The 7,174-nt window shown below is 50.1% G+C and overlaps 1 protein-coding gene across 1 annotated transcript in view; it reads right to left on the bottom strand.

The window, feature by feature from the left end:
- The window catches only part of NINJ2 (ninjurin 2), a 120,273-nt gene that overhangs the window by 68,778 nt on the left and 44,321 nt on the right, over window positions 1–7,174 (bottom strand). The gene's annotated exons all lie outside the window — the stretch shown is intronic.

Consider the following 7,174-nt stretch of genomic DNA (forward strand, 5'->3'; position numbering starts at 1 on the left):
TGCGGTGGCTGGGAGCGGCCACTGCACTCCAGTCTGGGCGACAGTGAGACTCCAACTCAAAAAAAAAAAGAAAGAAGAAGTTGGGGGGGAGGTCTTTTTATGTTGTTCTGGCTGGTCTCGATCTCATAGGCTCAAGCAATCCCACCTCACCCTCCCAAGCAACTGGGATTACAGGCATGCACCATCGCACTCAGCTCACCCAGAGAGGTTTTCGGACTATGGTACCTTAGTGCAGGAAGGGACTGAGTGGTCAGTTGTACCCAATCCTTCCATTTTACAGAGAAAGAAACTGAGGTTCAGAGAGGCGCATGACTTACTCAAGACTCCCAGCAGGCTTCAGTTAGCAATCTGGGTTGACTCAATGGAGGTCAGTCAGACAGCGCTGCCGAGGGCCTGCATGGCCCGAGAGCCTGCCCAGGCCCAATGCTGGAGCTTTGGACTCTGAGGAGACTGCGGTGTTGGGTCGTAGCTGAACTGCCTCTGGCCCCAGACATTCTGTCTCGGTCTGCAAAGAAAAGGAGGCTCCCAGCCTCCCAGGCTAGCAAAAGGCAAACACACTTGGTTCACAGGAGCCCTTGAGACAGTGACAAGAGTAGGGAGGAAGAAACACCCTCCTCCGTCTCGCCTTTAGCTCACTGCTCAGATGGACTCAGATGGCTCTAAGGCCTTGAATGGCCTCTCAGAGTTCTCTGGGAGCCTCGCTCAGGTACAGAAAAGCTGGTCTAGAGTCTTCCAGGCACAGCCCCATGGGCCTCACAAACAAAAGATTCTCAGAAAGGTCAGGCTTGTTTCTGACAGAGCAGCAAAAACAAATCCCAGCAGTCTCTCCACCCCCCTTTTTTTTTTTGAGTTGGAACCTCACTCTGTCACCTAGGCTGGAGTGCAGTGGCACACTCACGGCCCCTGCAGCCTCGACCTACTGGGCTCAGATGATCCTTCAGCCTCAGTCTTCCAAGTAGCTGGAACTACAGGCATGTACCACCATGCCCAGCTAATTTTTTAAAAAATTTATTATAGAGATGAGGTTGCCCAGGCTGGTCTCGAACCTGTGGGCTCAGGCAATCCTCTCAACTTGGCCTCCCAAAGTGCTGGGACTATAGGTGTGAGCCACTGTGCCCGGCCTTCTTTTTTTTTTTTTTTTTTAAGTCAGAGTCTTACTCGGTTGCCCAGACTGGAGTGCAGTGGCATGCTCACAGCCACTGCAGCCTCAGTCTGCTGGGCTCAGAAGATCCTTCAGCCTCAGTCTTCCAAGTAGCCGGAACCACAGACACACACCACCACACCCAGCTAATTTTTGGATTTATTATAGAGATGAGGTATCGCCAAGTTGCCCAGGCTGGTCTCGAACCCATGGGCTCAGGCAATTCTCTCGTCCCTAGCTCCCAAAGTGCTGAGGTTATAGGCGTGAGCCACCGTGCCTGGCCTCAGCACTCTCAAAGGCCACGAGCCTCATGGGGATTTAGGTAGGGAGTGGGGGCCAGCAACTTCTTTTGAGAGGAGTCATAGCCAGAATGAGTGGTCCTGGAGGAAGGAGATTTGTTGTTGGGACCACTGGATTTAATCCTGCAAATACTAGTTAGAAACCGATGTTGTGTCTAGCCCCAAGCTGAGCATTTGGGGCAGGGGATACAGAAAATGTTTCAGACCTGGCTCCTGCTTTCAGGGAGCTTGCTGGGGAGATAAGACTCTCATATGTGAATCAAGAGAGAGAAAAGGGCCAGGTGTGGTGGTTCATGCCTGAAGTCTCAGCACTTTGGGAAGCCGAGGCAGGAGAATCACTTGAGCCCAGGAGTTTGAGACCAGCTTGAGCAACATGGCGAAGTCTCTACAAAATAAAAATAAAAATAAAAAATTATCCAGGTATGGTGGCATGTGCCTATAGTCCCAGGTACTTGGGATGCTGAGATGGAAGGCTCACCTGAGCCTAGAAGGTTTAGGCTGCCATGATCTGTGACCATCAGGACCATGCCACTGCACTCCAGCTTGGCTGAAAGAGTGAGATACCAACTCAAAAGCTGGGCGTGGTGGCTCACCCCTATAATCCTCGCACTTTGGGAGGCCAAGGTGAGAGGATTGCCTAAGCTCAGGGGCTCAAGACTAGCCTGGCCAACTTGACGAGACCTCGTCTTCACAATTGAAAAAATTAGCCAAGCATGATAGTGCGGCCTGTAGTTCCAGCTACTTAGAAGGCTGAGGCGGAAGGATCGCCTGAGCCCAGCAAGTCGAGGCTGTGGTGGCCGTGAGCGTGCCCCTACCCCCCAGGCTGGGCGACAGAATGAGACTCTGGCTCAAAAAATAAATAAATAAAAATAAGTAAATAAATAAAACAGAAAAGGCAGAAGCCAAGTTAATGGCCAGAGAGAAAATGCTCTCTAGCCAGACGTGGCGACTCATGCCTATAATCCCAGCACCTTGGAGGCCAAGGTGAGAGGATTGCCTGAGCCCAGGGATTCAAGGCCAGCCTGGACAATGCGGAGAGATCTCATCTCTACAATAAATAAAAAATTTAGTTGGGCATGGTGGCACATGCCTAGAGTCCCAGCTACTTGGGAGGCTAAGGCAGAAGGATCGCCTGAGCTCAGGAGGTCGAGGCTGTGGTAGCTGCGATCGTGCCACTGTACTCCGGCCTGGGTGACAGAGTGAGATTCCGACTTAAATAAATAAATAAAAAACGAAAATGCTCTGGAAGGAATGAGAAAAGTCAGTGTGGACTCATGTAGTTCTGAAGGGCTTTGTGGCATAAGGACACGTCTAGATCGAGCTGGGCTCTTCGGTTAGAGGGCGAGCGGGGAGGGGGCATTTTAGGGTGGAGACAAGCCTGAGCAGAGGTGGGAATGAGCGTAGGAATGTTGTAACAGCCCGCGAGCTAGACTCAGGATTGTCAAGAACGAATACTCTGTCCTCCAAGGACTGAGTATTGTCTCCTGGGCTCCCAGAGGATGTGGCAAAGAAGCTTCATGCTGTAGATAGTCTCCCGGAAGAGAGGGGCTTACACACGACTGGTAAGCTGTGGCTGGGTATAGAATGATTCCTTGGGTAAACAGGTAGCAAAAGAACATCATCCTAAAGAAGCCCCGAGAATCCTGGGCCCGGCCAGCCTTGCATGAAGCAGTGGTTATCATCTCAAGGTCCACATTTCAACTTGGCATTCAATCCTATCTCTACAGCTTTTAGTAACTGTGCAAGGTTGTCATTCGCCTCTCTAAGCTTCAGTTGGGTTACAGTAAAGGCTAAGTGAGGCTTAGCCCTTGCTAGTGAAGCTCGAGCCCTGGCCTGGCACCCTCAGCCCGTGGCAGTGACGTCCTAGCTTTGTGTTCTAGATTGTTGCCAAGAACAGTTGTTGCATGGTTGACTCTCTGGTCTGATTGTTTCCCAGATCTGGCCAGCCCTAAAGAATTCCTTCACCCTGCAGGTATCCTTCGGACGCTTCTTAGTGACGGGAGAGTACAGGGGTGAGTGCAGTGGGGGAGACCGGAGGTCCTAGCCGAGTGTCCATTCTACATCTGTGTGGGCATCCCACAGAGAGCCCAGGAGAACTTTTCCACTCTACCTCACTGAGAGTTTTTTTTTCTAGACCTCAGTTTTCCTCATCTATAAAGTGAAGAGGTCAGGTGCAGTAGTTCACACCTGTAATCCCAGCACTTTGGGAGGCCAAGGTGGGAGGATCGCTTGAACCCAGGAGCTCAAGTCTGCAGTGAGCCATGAGTGTGCCACTGTACTCTAGTCTGGGCAACAGAGGGAGACTCTATCTCTTAAAAAAAAAAAAAAAAAGTACAATCACAATTACTTGGAGGAAACTCACTGTGGTTTTGAAGTTTTCAAGAGCTACTCAGGCTTGAAAAGTTTGGCTCCCACTGGATGATGAAGGACTTACTCAACCTTTCCTGGACACGGTTCCTAATTCCAACCTAACAAACAAGCTCTCCTGGCCTTCTAGCCTCAATCCTTTCTTGAACAAACAGCAGCTACTAGAATACTTTTCTCTGTGGCCATGAAGACAGAATGGAAGAAGGAGGGACAGACAAGGAAGAGCAGGGTTTCCTAATGAGAGGAAGACAACATCTCTAAGAAAATCTGGGAGGTCCTCAGGAGTCCATCGGTTTGAAGGACTTTTTCAAAGGGGACCGGTCACTTCCCTGCATTTGTCATTGTTTCTCACCGCACACGTTTGCGGCACATGGGAAGTGGGAGGAGTTGGAATGTCCTTCAAATTCCCCTGACACCCAGGTCCCACCTTCATCCTCAGAAAAATGTGTTTTGTTTAACGATTCAGGAGGTCACAGACTCTTTCAGAATCTGATCAAGATTACAGCCCCGCCCCCACCCCAAATGCAGCCCTTTATAATACACACATACATAGATAATGTGTCACACACAATTCAGCAGGTTCACCACCCCTGAAATCCTGTTCTATTTTTTTTTTTTTTTTCAGTTACAAAATCACTCTGTCCCCCAGGCTGGAGTGCAGTGGCGTGGTCACGGCTCACCACAGCTTCAACCCGCTGGGCTCAGGTGATTCTCCCACCTTAGCCTTCCAAGTAGCTGGAACTACAGGCACGCACCACCACGCCTGGCTCATTTTTTGATTTATTGTAGAGACGAGGTCTTGCCAAGTTGTCTAGGCTGGTCTGGAACCCCTGGGCTCAGGCAATCTTCTTGCCTCTGCCTCCCAAAGTGCTGGAATGACAAGTGGGAGCCATTGCACCTGGTAGGAAAGCCTGTTCTTAGGGTGTGCTGCTTTAAAAGTTTAAATTCTCTTAGTTTTCCATAGATCCAAGCTCCAAAATACCCAAAGTGTCCCACTTTGCAAACTGCTATTGTAGTCTTCTTAGATTTTGGAAGACTAGCACAGCAAAAAACTGCATGCTGTCAGGTCGGTGTCACCCCAAGGCCAGGTCCTGGCCAGTTGGTGGGTGAATGGAGCAGTGTCGCCTCGAGAGTCAAGAATCCCTCCTGACAGTGCTGTTTTTGTTAGTGTCTGTCCCGGGAGCTGTGACCCTGCAGACCTGTCGTCCTTGAAATGGAAAGCTCTGGGAAGTATCTCCCAGCTTCTCCCCTCCCACCCAGCCCGTGGGTCAACTCTCCTTTCACCTCAGATCCTGTATGAAGACATCTTTTCCTAGGGTTCAACCTCCCACTCGGCGGGCCGTTCAGCCTCACGGCTGTGAGTCTCGAATGCACCAGCCAAAAGCAGGAAGGTGGTCCTCGCCCACCAAAACATCACTCTTCTCATCACCCAAATGCTCAGTCTAAAAGCCCGGTGGTTATGTACCACCTTGCGCCCAGGCTCGGTTGGCCTGAGAGCATCCACCCTTGGACTTGATTCGCATCCAGCACGTGCCCTGGGAGGGGTGAGAGGCAATAAACCCCGAGGGGCTCAGGGGAAAACCCGCAGGTTCATAGTCCAGGCTGCTGGGCTTGGCTGGGGTGTCACAATCTGCACCAGGCAAGGGAGACAAATTCCCCAAATACCAGGATGTTGGGCAATATTTCAGAGTGAAATTTGTTGCTATTACAGCCCTTCCTCTACCCCCACCCTGAACTCTATGTTCCATCCTTTTCCTCTACAATGTACTATGCAGATGACTCATTGTTCTGTATGATTGGGCCCTGCTGGGCTTGATTTTGTCTGGGCTTTCTGGGACCCTAAACCCAAGCCTGTCTGGATGTCTTTACAGGTTGTGTCAAGGTATGAGCACTTCCAAGGAAGACTGGGGGAGAAGAGCCCCACACATTCAAATCCCTCTGCTTAAATATTTTGTTCTTTAATTTTTTTTTTTTTTTTTGGCCTAGGCTGGAGTGCGGTGGCACGCTCATGGCCACCCCAGCGTCATACTGCTGGGCTCCAGCGATCCTTCTGCCTCAGCCTTCCAAGTAGCTGGAACTACAGGCGCTCACTACCACACCCGGCTAATTTTTGGTTTATTGTAGAGATGAGGTCTCGCCAAGTTGCCCAGGTGGGTCTCGAACCCGCGGGGTCAGGCAATTCGCTCACCTCGGCCTCCCAAAGCAGGATTACAGGCTGAGCCACTGAGCCTGGCCTCTTTTTTTTTTTTTTTTGAGTCAAGTTCTTACTCTGTTGCCCAGGCCGGAGTGCACTGGCATGCTCACGGCCACCGCAGCCTCGACTTGCTGGGCTCAGGTGATCCTTCCATCTCAGCCTTCCACATAGCTGGAGCCACAGACATGCACCGCCAAACCCAGTTAATTTTTTGATTTATTGTAGAGACGAGGTCTTACCAAGTTGCCCAGGCTGGTCTCAAACCCCTGAATTCATGTAGTCCTCTCACCTCCACCTCCCGAAGTGCTGAGATTACAGGTGTAAGCCACCACACCTGGCTATTCTTGAGTCTTATTTCCTTCACTAGACAGCAAGATCCTTAAAGGCAGAGCCCAAATCTTATTAATATGTTTTCCCATAACCTAGTACTCCTCTGCATTTCTCTGTATTCTCATATCTTAGTATCCTAACCCAATTAGAGGTTCATAAATATTTAGTAGATAAATTAATTTTAAAAATTAAAGAGGCCAGGCTTGGTGGTTCAGCCTGTAATTCCAGCACTTTGGGAGGCCAAAGCAAGTGAACCACCTGAGCCCACGGGGTCGAGACCAGCCTGGGCAACTTGGCGAGACCTCATCTCTACAATAAATCAAAAAAATTAGCTGGGCGTGGTAGCACGCGCCTATAGTTCCAGCTACTTGGAAGGCTGAGGCGGAAAGATCACCTGAGCCCGGCAGGTCGAGGCTGTGGTGGCCAGGAGCAGCCACTGCACTCTAGTCTGGGTGACAGAATGAGACTCCAACTCAAAAAAAAAAAGAATAAACCATAATACATGGTAAAAAAAATTATATATTACGTATGGCATTTGCTCAATTGCGTTTCCACTATTTTCTTGACTGACTTAACTGTCTCATGGTGATGTTAGCATTCATTTGATTAATGCCATCTTTTGAGCAAACATTATACTACACATTGCTACTGTAATTCAATTCAACTCTGAAAAGTTATACATAGAACTAGCCGGAGCCACAGACATGCACCGCCAAACCCAGTTAATTAACCAGCCGGGCGTGGTGGCGCATGCCTGTAGTTCCAGCTACTTTGAAGGCTGAGGTGGAAGGATCGCCTGAACCCAGCAGATCGAGGCTGCAGTGGCCGTGAGCATGCCACTGC

Source organism: Carlito syrichta, unplaced genomic scaffold (assembly GCF_000164805.1).
Source record: "Carlito syrichta isolate Samal-C Ts95f unplaced genomic scaffold, Tarsius_syrichta-2.0.1 Scaffold307058, whole genome shotgun sequence".
NCBI lineage: Eukaryota > Metazoa > Chordata > Mammalia > Primates > Tarsiidae > Carlito > Carlito syrichta.